This window comes from Adiantum capillus-veneris, chromosome 23 (genome assembly GCF_014529385.1).
Source record: "Adiantum capillus-veneris isolate H3 chromosome 23, ASM1452938v2, whole genome shotgun sequence".
Lineage (NCBI taxonomy): Eukaryota > Viridiplantae > Streptophyta > Polypodiopsida > Polypodiales > Pteridaceae > Adiantum > Adiantum capillus-veneris.
Window position 1 is genome coordinate 74630679 of NC_140953.1, and position 23182 is coordinate 74653860.

Sequence of the window (23182 nt, forward strand, 5' to 3'; positions counted from 1 at the left end):
GTGTGCCTTAGGGGATGCACTATGCAATCATGTTAGTTTATAACCTGAGTTCAAAACGAGGGGTTTTAAAAAGCAAAATATTTTAGGCAATTTAATAGAGATACATTTAAAATAAGGGGGTTGAATATTCAATTTGAACCCTAAAATAAGGGGTCATTTTATTCATTCAGACATGTGAAAAGAGGGGGTTTTTCTAATACCCCGCAAATGCATGTTATATAGGGTGGATACTGATGGTTGAACCCCACGAGGGTGTGTGTGTGTGTGTGTGAGTGTGTGTGTGTGTGTGTGTGTGTGTGTGTGTGTGTGAGAGAGAGAGAGAGAGAGAGAGAGAGAGAGAGAGAGAGAGAGAGAGAGATTGAGTGTGTGTATGTATGTGCATCCACCCTTACCCTGATATCATACTCAATGTTGAAACAATAGACCCATTGAGTATGCGCCTACTACCTCATCAAGTCCATGAGGGTAAAAAATTCAAGTGTGAAGCCAATCAAGTTGTTATATTAAAATTAAAGAAGAAAGACAAGCACAATCATGCTTGATAGTCTTGATATTGACCGATGATGTCTCTGTGAACATTATACTCTAGTAGAAATTTAAAGGCATTGTGATCCATTTGAGAAAGTATGCAATATCTTCAAAGTATTTATGTGAACATGAAATTCAATATTGGATACAAATTCTAGCAAGAGGAAGTCTGATGAGTAGCTCTTATCTACTCCAACCAATCAAGTCAAATGACTCAGAAGGCTATGAATATGAACCCTCATCTGAGGCTAGTGTCCATACCAACTAGAACGTATCAAAGAAAAGGGATATTTACCACCGACAATGGGCCTATGAACGACCATAAACAAACACAATAGTTTAAAGCCAACATCCCCACCAACCCATTTGCCTAAGAAGTGTCTGTGTTTAGGATGTGTTGGTTGTTTTACTAAGATACTACTTATACACAAAAGAACATTTTGTTCAAAGGTAAACTTGATTAAGACATTAGTAAGGTGATCAAAGAACCTATCGAACTTCTCTCACCATCCCATTTACCAAGGTTTTTTTATCTAAAAGATTAGAAATCCGATGGTACCATAATTACAATATTTTGTCTATGCAAAGTAACATCACGGCAAAGAAACCATCATGACCATAAAGGAAATAGAGAAACCATGTTGATCCTGAAAGACTATAGAAGCTAAAGAGAAAAAACCCATCAACATTCTCATGAGTGAAAAAAAGTGGTAGTTAGACCAAACATCAATCAAAGCCAACCCATCAGCCTCATCAAACTATTACAAGTACAATAATGAATGTTCCCCATTGATCAATCAAGCATCTATAGATATTTATTATTCTAATAGCATCCCTGAGATCTGCTACTATTATGAAATTCTTCAACTATTTTTACTCTACGTATAGGTCATAGTAGCAAGCAAGGAAAAGGAAACCCATTATATAGAAAAGAAAGAAGAATTAGTTGTTCTATAATGTTTATTTTCCTTGATTGAGCTCTTCATACTTAATTATGCACATCATGAACAACACAGCCATTGGTCTGATACAACTATAACACAACAAATACGCGGTGATCCTAAAGTCCATAAAATATCATCACTCATATAAGAATTATACAAGCATACCTCCATAAGTTTTTGTATATGTTGCTCATCAAGATTAATGATTAGAGAGTAAGAGAGACAGAGAAAGACCAAGCGTGCTATATGAACCTCCAAATTGGAGTGGCACACATATCGTTGTGAGAGAGAAGAGGAGAAGAGAGTAGAAGATTATAGACACAAGTCACTATGTAAAATCTCCCCCGTACAAGAGTGAGAGTTTTGCTCTTGCAATAGGAAAGATTGCAATGCTCAAAATGATTACAAATGTCTACTTGGACATCAAAGGACCATTGGTCATAAAGGGTTCTTCATTAATAAAATATCCATTAAATTGGTTTTTTTGTTGCATATTCTATAGGGCAACCCTATGTTGCTACCTATTATTTGTAATAAGTAAATGTTTTTTAGGATCAATCTCCATTATAGTTGTACATGAAATCATACTTCGCCTTTCATGATACACTTGGGGTATCCTATAAGAATACATGGAACACAAGTTGAGTTACAAAAGTGGATTCTTTTGAGAGTCTATCAGAACGTTGCTTCGTGGTAAGATGAGGAGTAGACACTCCATGTCTATTTAAGAATTATACGAGTTATTCCTATATCTTATCCTGTGTATATTATTCGTTGACTTAACAAGTCACACAAATTATTACTCCTATTCAAATCTCTCATGCTTGAATTCTTGTTGAGATGTGTCAAAGATACCAAATTTGATAGTATATCATGGGATTACATGTGTATGCTTTAAAGTGCTAAAAGGGCTACTTTTGTCAAAAAGGTGATTGACACACTACAACATCCATCAAATTGTAAGGTTTAAGAAGTTGTGGGGATCCCTCTATGTTAACCATAGATAGTTCACAAAATGCTCCATCTTTCATGAAGAACAACTCTAGTTTTGGAATAGAATCTCCATGTGGAAGGTAAATGTACCTAAGGACTTAGAGTGCCAACCTTTTTTTTTCTTCTATAAGTAAGCCCAAAACACCTATCCATCGCTTGAATGATATACATCTGTAAGAAGCACTCCAATTTTTGGAAGAAATTTCTTGAGGAGATAAAGAGCTAACTTTTGCTCAGCTATAACATCTTGCTAGAGATAATCTACTATTTACTGAGAAGAGACAATAGTAGGTTTTTCTCACTTAGAGCATTTTGCTTGAGATACGCTGTACTATTAGTTAATGAAAGAGAGAAATAGGCTTTTCTCAGTTAGAGCGTTTTGCCTGGGATATGTTCTACTATTAGTCAAGAGTTTTTCTGAAGATAGGTTCTACTAGTAGTTTAGTAGTGAGAAAAATAAGTTTGCTCAGTTAGACCATCTCACGTGAGGTAGGCTTTACTCTTAATTTGAGATCTAAGTAGAGAAAGTAGAGGTTTCTCTTGGTCAAAGGGGCGATCTCCTGAGAAAATATTGACTGCAATCATTCAATTTGATTTTTTCTACAAGCACATAATTCCACATATGAGTGCCAGATGTAATGGTACGTACTGCGTGGGATAGCATTTGAAGTGATGCAAGTTTAGAGAGGAGAGCATTAATATTCTTATGGAGAGTTATTTCATTGATCAATGTTTCTAAGGACAAAAACTCTCCTTCAAGGGGGAGTAATATTTCCACAAAGACAAGGGCAGGACTATGTTGGCACATGAGTCAATTGATCATCGAAGTGAAGTGGTCTCCTCAAGGTAGGCCAAGAGAAGGTAGGCTACGAGGTCTGTAGGAGGAGTATGGTTGGGTGGACAAAGGCATGTGTTAGTCCTTGGCCCTCAAAGTTCTCACCTAAAAATGTTGGCAAAAATGAAACTCAACAAGCTCCACCAAGGTATCAACTTGGTATCAAGGACTAAGTCCGAGAGGGAATAGGTCCATTCGAACTACTCCCCAAGTCAATTCAACTAGCTGTCATGCAATATGGACGTTTCCTTTTCCTATTGTAAATGTGACCTTTTACTAGCATAAATGGCACTATAATTAGTAGCCAACATGAACACCAATACCCACATGGAAGGTTACCCGTAGAAGGTTAGGGGATCGATGTTCACATATCTTTCTAGTTATCACGGGAGCAATGACTCTCAACGTTGGTGGAGTAGAGCCATGTGAATACATGAATAGCCAAGGAACACAAACACACACACATGAGGAACAAGTATTTGATTTGGCTTTTCAGGTTTGACAGGTCGGATTACGAGGACGTAATTGGGAGTATATAAAGCGGGTGCTGTGAAGGCTGGAATAGTAGTGCCCGCAAAACTGTAAGCAGCAGTGAGCACGTCGAGCAGCGTTTAGGGCTAGAACCCATCTTCATCCTCAACAATGGCAATGGGGAGAGCGGCACTCTGCACAGGTAGAAGAATATGGCTTCCTGTCACTCAATTATGTGGGTTGATATAATTGAGTGAGTGCTTGAGTGCGTTATTATTCTAAAGTATACAAAAACCCACGTCTGTGTGCTATAGTCATATCATATGTCGTAATATTATTGATCTCCTTTTCTGGCCACCGCAGTGGCGATGGTGGCGGCGCTGCTGCTAAATATCAAGGAGGGGACCTCCGTCGTGCAAGCAGCTACGCCGCTCAAGTGCAGGCTGAACGACCTCGTGCTGACCAACACTCCCGTGGCGACCGGGCTGTGCGAGTGGGAGCTCGTGAACAACTGCCCCTGTGAGGCCTTCAACATCATTGCAGCCTGCCAGGACCGGCGCTGGAACCAGAAGATCATCAGCCGCTTCGCCATGGAGGTGGACGTGCCCACCTTCGGCCACTGCACTCTCCTCCCCAACGTCAAAGTCCAACCCGTCTCCTCCGGCCTCCGCTACGGCCGCACCTACCCCTGCGCTGGCACTCTTCCGCTCTCCCTCGTCAATGTCGCCTTCGCCAACCCCTGCCTTTGATCGTAGAGACTGGCCGGACGACTCGCTCCATCAACATACCTCTTTCTGATCCTTGAACGGACATTCCATTTTCACCATTCTTTCTTATCGGTGCTATTATTGGTCCAGAGTGAAAATTTCATTTGCCTACATAATTGTGAAACTCTCTCTCTCTCTCTCTCTCTCTCTCTCTCTCTAACTTAAGTACTATATTACATTTTGTTACATGTTTACATCATGATGAGGAATTCCATCGTGTTATTCTGTTGAGGAACTGGCAGTGCTACACAATCCTCTAACAATCTATCTCGAATCATAGACCAAGGCAGTTGGAAACTGTGAAAGGTGTGTGTATCAAACAAAGCCGAGTTTCTAGCATTTCACAAAAAGGATAACACCCAAAGTCTCAGAGAAGCAATACATAAGTCTAAACGTGTAGAACCCGTTTGAATTGTTCCATAAAGCAGTCTATATTCAGAAACTTAGTCTTCCAATGCATCATATAAGTATCATACAAACATATCCACCAAGCATATATTGTAGGGAAGTTCCAAAATATGTGCTTCGTTGTCTCAAGGGGACATTTTCCATCAGACATTCTCTTTTTGGCTAACAATTCACCATACATCAGATAGCTTCTTCAACCACCAACATTGATCTAGATTGAACTCGCAAATCTTGTTGCATCTGTTCTCTATCTAAGGCTAAGGGATCAAGTGTAGATAGAAACGTTTGGTTGGGGAGGTGCATCAATTTGTTGAAGTCTCTGGCAATGCTCAATCTCTAAATCTTTGATTAAATCTTGATTGCAAAAAGAAACTTTCAAATTGTTGACATGTGTACACAACTATCCCCAAGTAATTTTGAGCCCATTTCCTAGTCTGAATCTTCTCTTAGCCACCATAAACGAAATAATATTTCTGTTAGAGTAACAATTTGATTGATTGGGCTTAACCCTCTCATGCTTTTTTTCCCAAGTAAACAGCGGGTGGTTTTTTAAACCCAAAGCTCCAACAACAAGACTCATACCCTAAGGGATTACCTGTATATCTGACTCTACCATCCCAAATCAACAAAGCACATAGATTTTTTCAAGACTTAACCAGCATATTAGCAGTATTCCCACACAATTGAACATGAGTAGCACAAAACAATTTGTCCCATGCAAACATATCCCAAACACCATGAAAGTACATAACAAAATTATCCATCAATTTGTTTCAGTAAGGTTTCCCTACTAGCAAGCATGTGCATTTGCAAATGAAGGATACCCAATCCTCCCAAGTGAATAGGCAAGGCCAAATGCTTCTAGGCGAGCCAAGCTACAACAAAAGATCCCCATAAAATCTCACTATTTTTGATGTAAATCTCGCAACTGGTCAAGTATCAAAGGGAAGAAAACAAAACATATAGAGGAAATCCAAATAGCCTGCACAATCCTTCACCTAACATGAATTGACCATTTAGTACAATGCCACGAACCCATTTTCGTTTGGATTTTATCCCCCATTGTGTCAACTATTTTGGAGATACATCAACTCCTAGAGGATAACCAAGGTTCCTGAATACATTTTCCCTAAGAATTCCCTTTGCTTGCCAAATCAAGCTATGAAAATTATTGTAAAGACTAGGGGTAACTAGAGCTTGGAATCCACCTCCCAACCTCCCACTATAGCCCCTTTTCCCTAGCTGGATTCTTTTTCCACATTGCCTAGTCTGGCCCTTGGTCCAGTCCAAGACTCTATGGCCTTGCCCTTGTCCAGACATTACTCCCCCCTTAAGGAAGAGTTTTAGACCTTGAAAACAAAAGTGGGAAACTTCTTCTTAAGAACACTAATGTTTTCCCAAGTGGCACCTTCCTCAGGTCGATCTTTCCACTTGATTAAATCTTGTCGACGCACATGATGATGTGTACGTAAATCATGATCGTCGAGAATTCGTTCAGGTTCATGCGGTAGGGTAAGAGGTTCAACGAAATGGACCAAAATCTTTTGGTCAATGGCATTGTCATCCCCACGTAATGGCTTATGTAAACGGCTTATAGTAAACACCGGATGAACACGAGCATGTGTACGTAGCGATAATTTGTAGGCACGATCATCCACTCGCTTGAGTATTTTGAAAGGCCCATAATATCGTGGAGATAATTTAGGTGTTGGCCCACTTTTCAGACTTTTTGAATGCTCTGGCACACGTAAAAGTACTTCCTCCCCTTCCTCAAAGGTAACTTGCCAACGTTTCTCATCAGTGTACTTCTTATACCGATCCTGCACTTGTCGGATAATCTGACGAGCGAGTTTCAGCATATCCATGTGGTTTTGGAGAAAATCCTTAACCTGTTGGAGTTTTTCGGTTGCCAATCCCATCGTAACAGGTGACCTAGGCTGAAAACCATACATGTGCATGCAAGAACTAAATCCAGTTGTGACATGCTTAGCACTATTGTAAGAAAACTTGAGAATAGGTAAATATTCTTTCCAATCTGACTGTTTCTTGCTAACGTATGCGCGTAGCATATCCTCTAGCACTTAGTTAACTCGTTTAATTTGACCATCTGTTTCTGGATGATCGGTTGTACTGAGGTTTAGTTGTGTACCCAATCATTTAAACACAACGCTCCAAAAATGACTATTAAACTAGGGATCACGATCACTGACATTGTTACTTGGCAAACCATACAACTTATATAGGTTGTCCACAAATAACTTAGCTAATTCTGGACTCTTAATCGTTGATTTGGTTGGAACAAACTTACATAGTTTAGTCAACCGGTCTACGACCACCCATACTGAGTCATGACCTCGTATAGTGGGTTGGTAAACCCACAATAAAATCCATAGTTATAATTTCCCACTTACCATTGGGGATCTCCAAAGGATGTAAGAGTCCTCTTGCTTTCAGGGGCTCTGCTTTGTTAACCTGACATTTTTGGCAATGCAAGACATAATCTTGAACAAAGCCATGTAAACTTGGCCAGTAAAACTATCGTTGTACCAGAGCATAAATCTTTCTAATACTCGGGTGCCCTGCACTTGGACTATCATGACATTCATAAAGAATTTGGTGCCGAATGTCTATGTCCGTCCGTACACAAACTCTCCCCTTATGGAGTAGGTACCCAATGTCGATGGTGAAATGCTTCCATCGCTGTAGTTCATCAGTCAGACAGAGGAGAACTATGTTCCCCATCCTTTCTTATCGGTCCTATTATTGGTTTAGAGTGGAAATTTCATTTTCCTATATAATTGTGAAAATCTCTCTCTCTCTCTCTCTCTCTCTCTCTCTCTCTCTCTCTCTCTCTCTCTCTCTCTCTCTCTCTCTCTCTATTTAAGGCTAAAGGATCAAGTGTAGATAGAAACTTTTGGTTGGTGTTAACCGTCACGGCTCACGGACACCCCATCACCTACGACGGACGTGTATTATGTATTTGGTAGAGTCAGGTACCGGGCTTGTCGGACCAATAGGAAAAGGGTAAGAGTGATCGCCGATGAGAGGCGCACTCTAACTGGGACATTCAAGGGATTAGTTGGCTAAGCATGGGCGCCCAAGTGTGAATGGGGTGAGCTCATATAAAAGCCAACTAAACCTAATTTTTACTCATTCTCTCATTTGTGCAATAGAAGAGTGCTCTTGCTCCATCTCCATCTCCATCTTCTTCTTCTTCACCTCCTTGTGTGTGTGTGTGTGTGTGTGTGTGAGAGAGAGAGAGAGAGAGAGGGAGAGTGTGTGTGCGATCGAGCATTACGAAGACACGACGGCGGCGAAGCGGTTGAGTGCGGCATGACTGCAGCTTCTTCTTCATCGCGGCGAGGAATCCACCACGAAGGCGAGCGTAGAGCGGTGAGTGACACACCCTTTGCTCTCTTGAGCTTGCTAGTTTAGGCTTGTTGTGTGCTTGGAGCCATTTGTGGCTCGCACACGGTGTATTGGCAAGTCCCTTGCTTCGACAGTGCGGCAAGGAGCGCACATTTTTGGCGCCGCTGCAGGGGATATGCCCTACACTAAGCTCGGTTAGCACTTTACGCTTTCTTGTGGTGCAATTTCTATCATAGGAAAGGCAGGGAATGAGTGTGTGTAGTTGTGTGGAGATTTTTGTTTTTTTGCGTTTTCTACGTTTTCTGGTATCTTCTGCATTTTCTGGTTCTGTCATGTTTCAATTTCTGCATTTTTCTGCATTTTCTGTGTTTTTTCAATTTTCTGCATTTCTTGCGTTTTTTCAATTTCTACAATTTCAATTTCTGCGTTTTCTGCATTTCAAAAAAAAAAAAATTTAATTTTTCCGGGGGAAAGATAATCCGGAAAAAAAAATTCAAAAAAAAATTCCGAAAAATAAAAACGCGGGTGAGAGGGAGGATAAATTTTTCGAAAATAAAAAACGTGAGTATAAAAACGGACGGGTTGGTTTGTATAAAAGATAGATCGGGATCGTTTGCCCAAGCCCAAGCCCAGGCCCAGGCCTCAGTCCTCAGTCTTATGATATATACTAGACTCACTCTTATATATATACCCTACTCCCTCAAGAGAGAATGAGAGCATGTGGGACAAGTCCTCCACTCTCCTCCCTTCTCTTCCCACTTGCACCCTTAGACTTTCTAGTTTGGGCCTAGTTCTCTACTGGAAATTGACAGTTTTAGGGATTCCGAGGGCATAGAGTGACCAAACGGAGGGCTGTAAAGCATGGCACGACCCTCTGACCGATACGCTCGTTTCGAGCTATCACACGGCCCATTCCACGACACGCTCTAAAAAATCTAGCAAAAAAACAAACAAAAAACACGCTAAAAACTAGTCACAAGGCCTCCTAGAGCAGCTTTTTGACACCTTAGGGTATCAAAAGCACATGCACTTACGCTCCGGACGAGTGTTAGAGCACGATCACATTGGTAGTGCCTCTGTTCATACGGACACCCATTACCCATCCACGATAAGCTCTAGACCCTCAGCGGGGACACAAGGTAGCACCACCCAAGACCCTAAAATAGCCGCTAGTGATTCCTCCTCCGACTCAGAAATCATGGAAGCATACCCTACCCAAAACACTGAGAGAGAAGGTCATGCACCTCCCGAAGCTCCACAGCCTAGTACTAGTATGTTTAGCCGTTTCATGGAAACATTAGGTAGAGCTACTCGCTCGGAACGTGATGCAAATGAAGCACACGAAGGGGGTGGGGAAGTGGACTCTCCTTTCACATCGCACGTGGACCCCACACCCCCAAAGAGTGTCCATATGGATATCCTACCTGGGATGACTGATTCGGACAACGTAGATTGGATCCACCTAGCAGCAACCATAGACACTTGGGGAAATAGGGGGACGACCTGGGTAACACCTGAGGGGGATGAAATGCCTGTACCCTTAAATATGCTACAAGCAATGCATATCGCTTCCGACAAGACTCATCCTAATGTAACGAAGAAAACATACAAGTGGGTCCCTAAAGCTTCTTTAGTGACCATAGCTAGTGCTAAAAAACAGAAGCCTTGTAAGAAACGTACCACTCGCTCCAAGAAAAGTAAGAAAATGTTGCGATGGATCCCTAAACGACTATTGGAAGCCCAAGGCTATTATCAAGGAAATGACCAAATCTGGGTGCCAAAACGTAGATTGTGCTCTTACCTATCACCTGACCCAAGTGAGCCCAATCCCGTAGCTCCAAAACGAATCAATGATCCTGGAAAGAAAAAAATCACAGACTGCTACACACCCACTCCCGAGCTAGTTTGGGTACCAAAGAAAGAACGATTTGTTCCACCTAGCTCAGGAAGGGGGGAGTCCCATGAAGCTTCTAGCTCCTCATGTAATACATCCATAGAGGTAAAAGCTTCTACACAGCCTCCATCTATAGTAGTGGACCTCCATGAAGCTACAAAAGAATCCACACCTCCCAGTGTTCAAGAATCACCTGATGAACCACTTCAAGATCGATCCTGGGAGAGTACCTTACCACCCTTGCAACTTGACGAGGCACCTAGGGTAATAGAAAACTACTGGCAAAAATCCTCACCTATTACCAACTGGAACAATTGGTTTCAAAGGGTGACAAGCTCATTTCAAACGGTATGATCTACCCAAGGAAGGGGGCAGTGTTTGTGGACATCCATTATTCACTTGCTTCCCTCTCAACCTTTTTCCCTGACCTCTTAATCTCCCAATCTTAGGGAATGTACATATAAAGCCTTATACTCATACAAACAAAAAAAATAAAAATAAAGAGCAAGAGCAATTAGCAAACGAGTATGCACATTAAAAGTCAAAACATTGACTCAGACCTACACATGTCACATCTGGTACAGTGAAACAGAAACCTATGCCATAAAACACCTTTGATTCTCATCACTTGAGTCATGGAGGGTAGGTAAGATTAGTACGATAAGAGTGTTTCTGTTGTAGAGTTGAGAGATTAGCGAAGTTCTCTTTTCACACTTGCTAGAGCATTAATATTATTATGGAGAGTTATTTCATTGATCAATGCTTTTAAGGACAAAATCCCTCCTTCAAGGAAAGTAATATTGCCACAAAGACAAGGGCATGACTATGTTGGCACATGAGTCAATTGAGCATCCAAGTTAAGAGGTCTCCTTTCTTGTTTGAAGTACTAAAGCCATTGAGTGGCTGCTTTCTCGTGAACAAAGCCCACATTGGGTGAAACACGTATATCATGCTGTGTGTGTGTGTGTGTGTGTGTGTGTGTGTGTACTTTATAATATGTCATGTGTGAAAATTATCTCTCTATTTCTTCACAAAGACTCTACAATAGCTGCACTTGTATTGAATGATATAGTTGATCCAGCCTCTTTCTTCTTAGTCTCTTTTGCCTTCAACTTTGGACATTGCTTGATCAAGTGATCATTAGCTTTATAATAATGGCTAGTCATCTTCTTTTTGTCCTTATCACAAGAATTCCGAGACGAAGTGCTACCAATAGAAGCATTAGGAAAAGAAGATTTTTCACTCGCAAAAGAACCACGAGAAATCGTTACATTGTTGTTACCAACTTCTCTTTGAGCAATAATAAAAGTCTATTCAATTGCACACTGTTTAGCCCTGTTTTTTGTAAAGTGACTCTTGCAACAGCAATGTGCATAATGCATCAAAGTTGAAAACTTCAAGATTTCCTTGGGTCATAAGTCTCCAAGTACTAGCAAAAGTCCGGTTGAATTTGAAAAAGCATCAAGAACAGTCTGCAAGGGAACTGTCAAAAATGACTTCACTATGTTGCTCATTTATATCCTTGATAGCAGTAAGGAAAGTGTCTATTTCAGCTTCCTCGTGCATAATCTTTCACTCCATTTCTGTACAAAGCATTGCAGTTTTAGCCTCATTTGTGACTTGAATAAAGACCAGCCAGAATATCCCGAGACTATTTTTTAGATTTTACTCAACAAATATGAGGAGTAACAGTGTGCTTCATAGACAATGCAATCAAACCATGAAATTTCTTATCTTTTACATCCCAACGAGCTTGCTCAACCAGAGGCAAAATAGCTCTGGTAGCAAAAATCCTGCCATCGAAAGAGCTTTGGTAGCGTCAATCCTGCAACCAAAACTCAAAACATCCTCAACATTGCCTACATCCTTAAACCTGGGACATACATCAATGCCATGCACAATATTCCAAACGCCCTTTGACACAAAAACATGTTGCGTCATATACGCTCACATAGGGTGAATTGTCCCCATCCAATCTATCCTCAGTAGCAGCACCTGATATGAAAACTTCCCAAAAAGAGGAGAAACAAAGAGGGAAAAACACGGGCTATATAGCACCAACTGTAGAAAAATTTAAGGGACCTTCTATGCAAAAAATGGGTAGAAATTTTGGACAAAATGACAAAATAGCATGTATAGTACTCCTTGTAGTGAAAAAAGAGGGCGAAATGATCCCGAATAAAAAATCTGAGCAGACCCACTGACGCTCGCCAACGCTCTCAAAAATGAGAGGAAGTGAGCAGGTGTGTGCTGGAGTTGCTGGCGACTAAGCCTAAGAGGACACAACCTAGTCTATTACCAATTATTGGAATTAGGATTACAGGAAAACACACACATCTTGGAGATGAAGGAAGCCTAAGGCACACAACAGAGACTGTATTACTTAGTATGCAATGGAAACATAAGATAGACCTAGATTGATGGGTGTATATACAATGTATAGGGGGGGGAAACCCTCCTAGGAAGAGAAAAAATACCCTGACGGTCTTAACTGTGTTCAAACACATCACTACCACATGTATATGATAGCACCTCTTGATATGGCTAAAGTCCATCTTGGCATTAACACTTGTGCTAGCCGTAAGTTGGCAGCTATGCTAACCACAATCAATTAGCATGTTTTGTTTACAAAAATGATAATTATTCTTATGATTGATTAGATATTGAAGAATATCATGACCTTGCGATGCCTGAATGTTATATATGGTCATCAAATGTGCATCAATTTTTTTTTTCCTGAGTCGCAAATATACATATTAATGTTTTATATTTTAATGCCATTGTATGATTATTTTGAGGGACATAAATTAATTATTTGACAAATGAGGGAGATGATTATGATCCTACCTACAAAATGATTGACTGTGGATTTGGTCGGAGTATTATAAGACAATGCTATTATAAGAAGAGTCCTTCACCGTTTCAAGGAGAAGTGTAATCGATCAATTGTTTTTGTGAAATAGGATCACCAGTAGCACCAAGTTGATTAATAATAGATTTGAAAGGCTCAATATATCTCGTCATGCTAGTACCAACTTCATATTGTAACTTGTTATGCAACCCTCTCAAATAAAGTACATGTGTAACAGATTTCTTTTGAAAGTTTGCAATAAGGTACTCTCTATACGTCGTGGAAAGTAGGCAGTTCATACATATCAAGCAAAAGAGAATTAGTAAGAGAAAAAAGAATATACCGACACGTTGCTTTATCACTTAATTGCCAATCTGTATATGCAACATTCCAATCTTCAAATATAGGTCCTTCAATGATAAGCACGTTGTCATGATCCGTATCAACAGGCTGAGGTGGACAAACACGATTTCCAAGGACAACATCAGAGAGTTCATTGCCTTCAAGAATTAGCAACATCTTTGCTTTCGAGCCTGGAAATCCTTGGCCTTTGAAAGGAGGAACAGAACAAGGAAATATGTTGACGAGAATAGTCATAGCCATATCTGGTTGCGAGAAGACGTATAAGATAAGATCACAAAATTTGCACACCATATATGGTGAAGGCTTCAATTGAGAACGAGAGAAATATGACGACTGTGTTTTTTCAACGATAAAACACAAGAAGCATGCTCAATAAACCTCCAAAGATGTGAGGGACGTCACCCAAAAAAACAGGGAAAAGGAGATGTTATTAATAAAAGAGTCCTCAAAATAGAGTGACGTTAGATGCAAGATTGACGGCTACAATATGAATAGAAGAAGCTAAATTTGCTCGAAAATTTTGACCCCAAAATTAGAAAAATGATCGCGGACGCTTCACAAAGACGCACGAGGATGAAAGTTGTGTCAAGCTCAATTATAGTAAAAACAACATAACTTTCAGCTGCAAACTCCGATTGACGTAAAAACAACATAACTTTCAGCTGCAAACTCCGATTGACGTAAACCTAGAAGTCAAATCGAAGAGGTCAAGGAGACGAACAAGTTTTGGATGAAAAGTGTCATTGCGCTGTTTCCGTTTCTCCAAATTTTGAGCAGAAGACCCTAAAGAATTGAGACGAAGGTCAGGATGTCAAAAGACAAATCAACAAGGAAACTTAATCAATGATTCACCACCTTTATCATCAATAAACACCACACATAACACTAATCATATTATTATTAACACAAAACAACCACACTTAACAAGAATCAATCCTCAAAATCTTACATGGGAATCGCATACACATACTGTTTTTTCACCATGAATTCAATCACTGTGTGATCGTTACTGCTTTGATACCATGTTGAGATGTAGAGAGAAAGAGAGAGACGAGACAAGAGACACACCATGTACACTCCCAAAGACTGATTCATATTGAGGACACGATACAAATATATAGGTGAGACCAAGTTGAGTAGAGTGAGCCATATATAGCTCCAATAGCAATCACTTCAGAGTAAGAAAACAAAATGTGTGTATGTGTGTGTGTCTCGGGGGATGCACTATGCAATCATGTTAATTTATAACGTGAGTTCAAAAGGAGGGGTTTTAAAATGCAAAACAAATAGGCAATTTAACAGAGATACATTAAAATAAGGGGGTTTTATATTCAATTTTGGAAAAACCCCTAAAATAAGGGCTCATTTTATTCATTCAGACATGTTAAAAGAGGGGGTTTTTCTAATACTCCGCAAATGCACGTTATATAGGGGGCTACTAAACGGTGAACCCCCGAGGTGTGTGTGTGTGTGTGTGTGTGTGTGTGTGTGTGAGAGAGAGAGAGAGAGAGAGAGAGAGAGAGAGAGAGAGAGAGAGAGATTGAGTGTGTGTGTTTGTGTGCATTCACCCTTACCCTAACATCATACTAAATGTTGAAACAATAGGCCCATTGAGTTTTTCCTACTACCTCATAAAGGCCATGAGGGTAAAAAATTCAAGTGTGAAGCCAATCAAGTTGTTATATTAAAAATCAAAGAAAAAAGACCAGCACAATCATGCTTGACAGTCTTGATACTAACCGATGATGTCTCTCTGAACATTGTGCTCTAGTAGAAATTTAAAGGCTTTGTGATCCATTTGAGAAGAGTATGCGATTTCTTCAAAGTCTTTATGTGAGCATGAAAATTCAATATTAGATACAAAGTCTAGCAAGAGGAAGTCTGATCAGTAGCTCTTATCTACTACAACGAGTCAAGTCAAATGACTCAGAAGGCTATGAATATGAACCCTGATCTGAGGCTAGTGTCCATACCACCTAGCACCTATCAAAGAGATGGGATTTATCACTAACAATGGGCCTATGAGCCACAATAAACAATACAGTAGTTTAAAGCCAAAATTTCCACCAACCCATTTTCCTAGGAAGTGTCTATGTTTAGGATGTGTATGTTTTACTAAGATACTACTTATACACAAAAGAAAATTTTGTTCAAAGGAAAACATGCTTAAGACTTTAGGAAGGTTGTCAAAGAACTTATCAATTGTTACACATGGCATACTATACGTAAAAATCATTAGACTATCTATTGTCCTAAATACCTCTTGAAGTATACAAGTATGAAAAAATCTCAAGTGTTTCCCATTCTTTTTAAGCTTGAAGTTTCCAAACCTACATTCTCAAACTATTATTCCATGATCATGAACTCCACTTACAATGTAACCTTTTGTTTTATCCAAGAGTTCAAACTTCTCTCACCATCCAATTTACCAAGGTTTTTTTGTCTAAAAGATTAGAAATCCCATGGTACCATAAATACAATATTTTGTCTATGCAAAGTAACATCGTGGCAAAGAAACCATCATGAACATAAAAGAAATAGAGAAACCATGTAGATCCTTAAAGACTTTAGATGCTAAAGAGCAAAAACCCATCAGCATTTTCATGTGTGAAAATAAGTGGTACTTAGACCAAACATCAATCAAAGCCAACCCATCGCTCTCATCAAACTATTACAAGTACAATAATGAATGTTCCCATTGATCAATCAATCATCCATAGATATTTCTTATCCTAAAAGCATCCATGAGATCTGCTACTATTATGAAAATTTTCCACCATTATTACTCTACGGATAGGTCATAAAAGCAAGCAAGAAAAAGGAAACTCACATAGAAGAGAAAGAAGAATTAGTTGGTCTATAATATTTATTTTCCTGGATTGAGCTCTCCATACTTAATTTTTCACATCATCAACAACACATCCATTGCTCTGATACAACTACAACACAACCAATATGCGGTGACCCTAAAATCCATAAAATATCATAGCACTCTATATGTTGCTCATCAAGATGAATGATTAGAGAGTAAGAGAGACAGAGCAAGACTAAGTGTGATCTATGAACCTCCAATATTAGAGTGGCACACATATTGTTGCGAGAGAGAAGAGAGTAGAAGATTATAGACACAAGTCACTAGGTACAATCTCCCCCGTACAAGAGTGAGAATTTTTCTCTTGCAATAGGGAAGATTTCAATGCTCAAAATGATTACAAGTATCTGCTTGGACATAAAATGACCATTGACCATAGAGATTTCTTCATTAATAAAATATCCATTAACTTGGGTTATTGTTGCATAGTCGATAAGGCAACCCTATGTTGCTAGCTATTATTTGTAATAAGTAAATGTTTTTTAGGATCAATATCCATTATAGTTGTACATGAAATCATATTTTGCCTTTCATGATACACTTGGGGTAACCTATAAGAATACATGGAACACAAGTTGAGTTACAAAAGTGGATTCTTTTGAGAGTCTATCAAAATATTGCTTCTTGGTAAGATGAGGAGTAGACACTCCATGTCTATTTAAGAATTATACGAGTTATTCCTATATCTTATCTTGTATATATTATTCATTGACTTGACAAGCCACTCACATTATAACTCCTATTCAAATCTCTCATGCTTAAATTCTTGTTGAGATGTGTCAAAGATACTAAATTTGGTTGTATATCATGGGATTACATGTGTATGCCTTTAAAGTGCTATAAGGGCTACTTTTGTCAAAAAGATGATTGGCACACTACAACATCCATCAAATTGTGGAGTTAAGAAGTTCTTGGGATCCCTTTATGTTAACCATAGATAGTTCACAAAATGATCCATCTTTCATGAAGAACAATTCTAGTTTTGGAATAAAATATGCATGTGGAAGGTAACTGTACCTAAGGACTTAAACTTAGAGTGCCAACCTTTTGTTTTCTTCTATAAGTAAGCCCAAAACACCTATCAATTGCTTGAATGATATACATCTGTAAGAAGCACTCCAATTTTTGGAAGAAATTTGTAATAGGACTAATTTTCCAAGTTCTTAAAGTAAAAAAGAATGTTATAGGTTAGATCTTTTGTTAGATATGGTTTAAAAGATTGTTGAATAGTTTATGAGATAGAGAGTATTACTCGAATACAAATGAGTTTGAGATATTGTGGGTGAGAATATATTCTATTCACAATACATTAAAGATGTATTTAGTAATAATTATTGAATAAAAGATCATTTGGTTGTAGAATGTAAAGGAAACACGCAGTTAAAATTGAGGTTTTTATTAATATCAATGTTTTATATTTATGTGTTTTAGCTTAAAATGCATGGGTAGGCTTAAAATAAGTTGAAAGAGTAGTGGAGACCCAAAAATAGGGTTTTTATGATTCGCGACCTAAAAGTTGTGATTTCAACCAAAGAAAGATGTTTTTTGCAATTCTGTTTACGCTACCTTGTAGAGCAGATCTGCTCCCGTCGTTTTGAGTGCCTGGAAGTCTATGTTCTGAGTTCGTTTGATCAAATTATGACAGAAACAAATTGCCAGCACCACTAGGGTAACCTACAAGCAACAAAAACAGGTTAGCTTACAAACTGATATACCGTACAGGTAATATCTCTTTTGTTTGATCCAATCAAGAAGTGATTATACTCTTTTATGATGGTATAAAATGATGTTTCAAAATTGATTATCATGTTGATTTGGTTGCACAAGTATGTTCTTTTGGCTATTTTGTAGACGATGTAGAAACCAATGTGTGAAACAGGATCTGTGCAAGGTATCATGATATTGGGATTGTGATCGTGTTGCGATTTCGATTATGATCATTGTTGCCATCAAGAGATCAAGATTGAGAGTGTGATTGTGATTGAGATTGAGAGCGAGAGAGTGATAGAGATTGAGATTGTGCACAAGATTTAGATTGAGAGTCAAGTAGTGTAATTAGTTGTTTTTGTGAAATAGGATCACCGGCAACACCAAGTTAATTAATAATAGATTTGAAAGACTCAATATATCTCGTCATGGCAGTACTAACTTCATATTATAACTTGTTATGGAACCCTCTCAAATAAAGTATTTCTGTAACAGATTTCTTCTGAAAGTTTGCAATAAGGTACTTTCATACGTCGTGGAAAGTAGGCAGCTCATACATAACAAGCAAAAGGGAATCAGTAAGAGTAGAAATAATATACCAACATGCTGCTTTTATCACGTCATTGCCAATCCGTATACACAACATTCCAATCTTCAAATATAGGTCCGTCAGTGATAAGCACGGTGTCATGATCTGTATCAACAACAGGCTGAGGCGGACAAACACGATTTCTTAGGACAACATCAGAGAGTTCATCGCCTTCAAGAATAAGCAACATCTTTGCTTTCCAGTCTGGAAATCCTTGGCCTTGGAAAGGAGAAACAAAACAAGGAAAGCCATTGAGAGAATAGTCATAGCAATATCTAGTTGCGAGAAGAGGTATAAGATAAGATCGTAGAATCTGCACACCATATATGGTGAAGGCTGCAATTGAGAATGAGAGAAATATAACAACTGTGTTCTGTCAACGATAAAACGCAAGAAGGATGCTCAATAAACGTCCAAATATGTGAGGGACGTCACCCAAAAAAGCAGGAAAAAGGAGACGTTATTAATAAAAGAGTCCTCAAAATAGAGTGACGTAAGATGCAAGATTGACGGACACAATATGAACAACAAAAAGCTAAATTTGCTCAAAAAAGTTGACGCCAAAATTAGAAAAATGATCGTTGATGCTTCACGAAGACGAACGAGGACTAAAGCTGCGTGAAGCTCAATTGCAGTAAAAACAACATAACTTTCTGCTTCAAACTCTGATTGACGCAAACTTAGAACCCAAATCGAAGAGCTCGAGGAGACGAAAAAGTTTTGGATGAAAAGTGTTATTAAGCTGGGCTTCATTGCGCTTTTTTAGTTTCTCCAAATTTTGAGTAGAAGACCCTCAAAAATTGAGACGAAGGTCAAGGTGTCAAAAGACAAATCAACAAGAAAACGTAATCAATGATTCACCATATATTGATTATCAATAAATACCACACAAAATATTAATCATATTCTTATTAACACAAAACAACCATAGTTAACAAGAATCAACCCTTAAAAATAAAATTTGTAGCAATTTTAAATCTTACATGTGAATCACATACACATACTCCTATCAAATACAATAATGAATACAAAAGTTCAATAAAGAGGTGTAAAGGCTATCGATTAGCTCGTAATCAGTATAAACATATGCAATGAAGGACTTAGGGATGAGTAGAAAAGGACCTAGAGGCATTTACAAGTTAATTATAAGTGTGCACAAAAAATGTGAATAACCTCGTCCAAAACATTCCTTTCGCCTTGTGGACACAGACAAAGAAAAAATGTTAAAGGTCGCTTCTTATACACATTTTAAAATAGATCTTTTTAGTGCTAGTCACGTTTATGCACATTCTATGCTATAAGTGATTATAGATCGAACACACCACACAGACGATCTTAAACGAGTGTGTGGGGGGAGGTGGCGATATTCTCTCATTAAAAAAATCACAAAAAGACACACCCTCCTTTCTGTTAGAGTAGGGGAAGGCTGCAATTGAGAATGAGAGAAATATAACAACTGTGTTCTGTCAACGATAAAACGCAAGAAGGATGCTCAATAAACGTCCAAATATGTGAGGGACTTCACCCAAAAAAGCAGGAAAAAGGAGACGTTATTAATAAAAGAGTCCTCAAAATAGAGTGACGTAAGATGCAAGATTGACGGACACAATATGAACAACAAAAAGCTAAATTTGCTCAAAAAAGTTGACGTCAAAATTAGAAAAATGATCGCTGATGCTTCACGAAGACGAACGAGGACTAAAGCTGCGTGAAGCTCAATTGCAGTAAAAACAACATAACTTTCTGCTTCAAACTCTGATTGACGCAAACTTAGAACCCAAATCGAAGAGCTCGAGGAGACGAAAAAGTTTTGGATGAAAAGTGTTATTAAGCTGGGCTTCATTGCGCTTTTTTAGTTTCTCCAAATTTTGAGTAGAAGACCCTCAAAAATTGAGACGAAGGTCAAGGTGTCAAAAGACAAATCAACAAGAAAACGTAATCAATGATTCACCATATATTGATTATCAATAAATACCACACAAAATATTAATCATATTCTTATTAACACAAAACAACCATAGTTAACAAGAATCAACCCTTAAAAATAAAATTTGTAGCAATTTTAAATCTTACATGTGAATCACATACACATACTCCTATCAAATACAATAATGAATACAAAAGTTCAATAAAGAGGTGTAAAGGCTATCGATTAGCTCGTAATCAGAAGTGTCTCCGTGAATCTGCTGTGTAGCTTGTCATCAATATGGCATCACCAAACATGTCTTAATAAATCTTTTTTTGTCACCAAGTTTGTCTTCATGAAATCAATTCTTTGATCAATCCTAGATAGATCATAGACTCAAAAAACATAGTTATGAAAATTATTAGCATTGTTAGTGAATAATTACGTTCACAATGCCATAAGAGATGGTTCGCTACGCCACTCTTTTGACGACATATATACGCACGACAACATATGGTACATAAAGTATGAACATAAAAGTACAAGATGCGTGATTACGTGTTGCAAATGACATGTGGATATACTACATAAAATGATATTTATCAACGTAGTGATATCAATGAATATCATCAAAGTATTAAAAAAACATCATCATTGTATCAATAAAAATGAATAAATCATCATGGTATCAACGAAAAGCATCATGATATCACCGAGAATAATCATTGTATTAACGAAACAACATCATGGTATCACCGAGAATAACCATGGTATCAACGAAACAACATCATGATATCATCGAGAATAATCATTGTATCAACAAAACAACATCATGGTATCACCGAGAATAACCATGGTATCGATGAAACAACATCATGGTATCATCGAAAATAACCATGGTATCAACGAAACAACATTATGGTATCACCGAAAATAACCATGGCATCAACGAAATATTATCATGGTATCACCAAGAATAACCATGGTATCAATGAAACAAACATCATGGTATCACCGAGAATAACCATGGTATCAACGAAATATCATCATGGTAGCAACGAAAATCACCATGACCAAAGTACTAACAAAACATCATCATGGTACCATCAAAAACACTATGGTATCAACGAGAGATTATCAATAAAACGATGTAAACTATATCTATAGAAGAATAATTATAGGAGAACCAATGAACGAGTATATCATATAGCAAAAAATAATGTACCAACAATAGCTCGATAGAATTTGGACGATCATCAACGGCTCGACTGAATCGGAACGATATGTAACTGGCTTCTACAGCAAAGTTACGCCAGTAAAAAATATATGATTGATGAAGAAGAAATATAATTGAGAAGTTTTCAATTGTGAGGAAAGTCAAAAGCAAAAATTAAATGGAAGTTGCTTTTCGGGCATGTACGCAGTCCGCAAATGATAACTCAAAATCGATGCAGAATTTGAAAAGACTTTCTTCTGCAAAGTTGTCGACCACATTGGTTCTGATGCCTCTAGTGGCTACACTACAAGAGGTTGTGTGCTCTTGTGACGCTGTTAGCGACGGAAATACACTGGGTTTTTATAACCCCCGGCGTCGCTAAAACCGTCGCTAATAGCGTCGCTACGAGAGCGTCGCTATAGGCGTCGCTATAAGCGTTGCTATATAGAGACGCTCATAGCGACGCTCATAGCAACGGTCATAGAGACGGTTATAGCGACGTTTACACAGAAGTCTATAGCGACGCTCATAGCGACGCTACAGAGCCATAAATAGCGACAGTTATAGCGACGCCCGAGAGAAATTTTTTTTGGTGACAGGGCATTGAATGCCCTGCCACCCATCAACCATATTGTACTTGATTCACTTTTTAAAAAAAGTGCAAGGGTAGATAATAGACCCAGAATAGTCACCCACAAGACGCATTGTTTGCAAAATTGACAAGCGTAAAATTAACAATTGTACACATCATAGGCAAAATGAATTGATTGGTAAATGTAATAATGACAATTGTACAACATCATAGGCATAAAGAATTGATTGGCAAAATGAACTGCGGTGACAAATGTAATAATATACATGGTTCAAAAAGACGTATAAAATCCGTCTCATGATACATAAGCTATGAGAAACCCTAAACTAATGCTATCTAGCTACGGCTAAACTGACGTCGTCTAGTCAGACGTCTCATCGTGTCCAAGCGGCGTATCTGTCGGATTCTGCAAAAAAAGACAATAAGACAGCTTTAGTAAGCATAAACATATAACGACATTTATAAAACAATACAAAAAATAGAAAAGAGTAAACCCTAATACTAACCATGCCGCCGCGAGAACTGAGAATGTCCATCAGGGCGTTTAATCCCTTCCTGCCTGCGTACTCGCGCTCGTACGGTGTAGGATCACGTCCTGTCATCGACCACTGTCAAAACATACAAAGATTTCATTATGTTAGAATTAAAAAACTCATAAACCCTAAACTATCGAACATAAAGAGAAATGCGAAAACATTTACAAAATCGGCCTCAAATGATGCCCATCCACTGCTCCCCAAGTGGTGCGAGCTCCCTGCCTCTACTCGCACTCTGGCTGCATCCTTTTGTTGCTTCCACTTGTCGGGATTCTCGCACGCTGCTTTCTTCACATTCTTCCAATCTTCTTTGGCCAGCCAATCTGGCGTGTTCCACCCAT

General features: G+C 38.6%; 1 pseudogene; it reads left to right on the forward strand.

Moving 5' to 3' along the window:
• Positions 1–4139: 4139 nt before the first annotated feature.
• Positions 4140–4576, forward strand: LOC147427996 (uncharacterized; annotated as a pseudogene).
• Positions 4577–23182: the final 18606 nt, after the last annotated feature.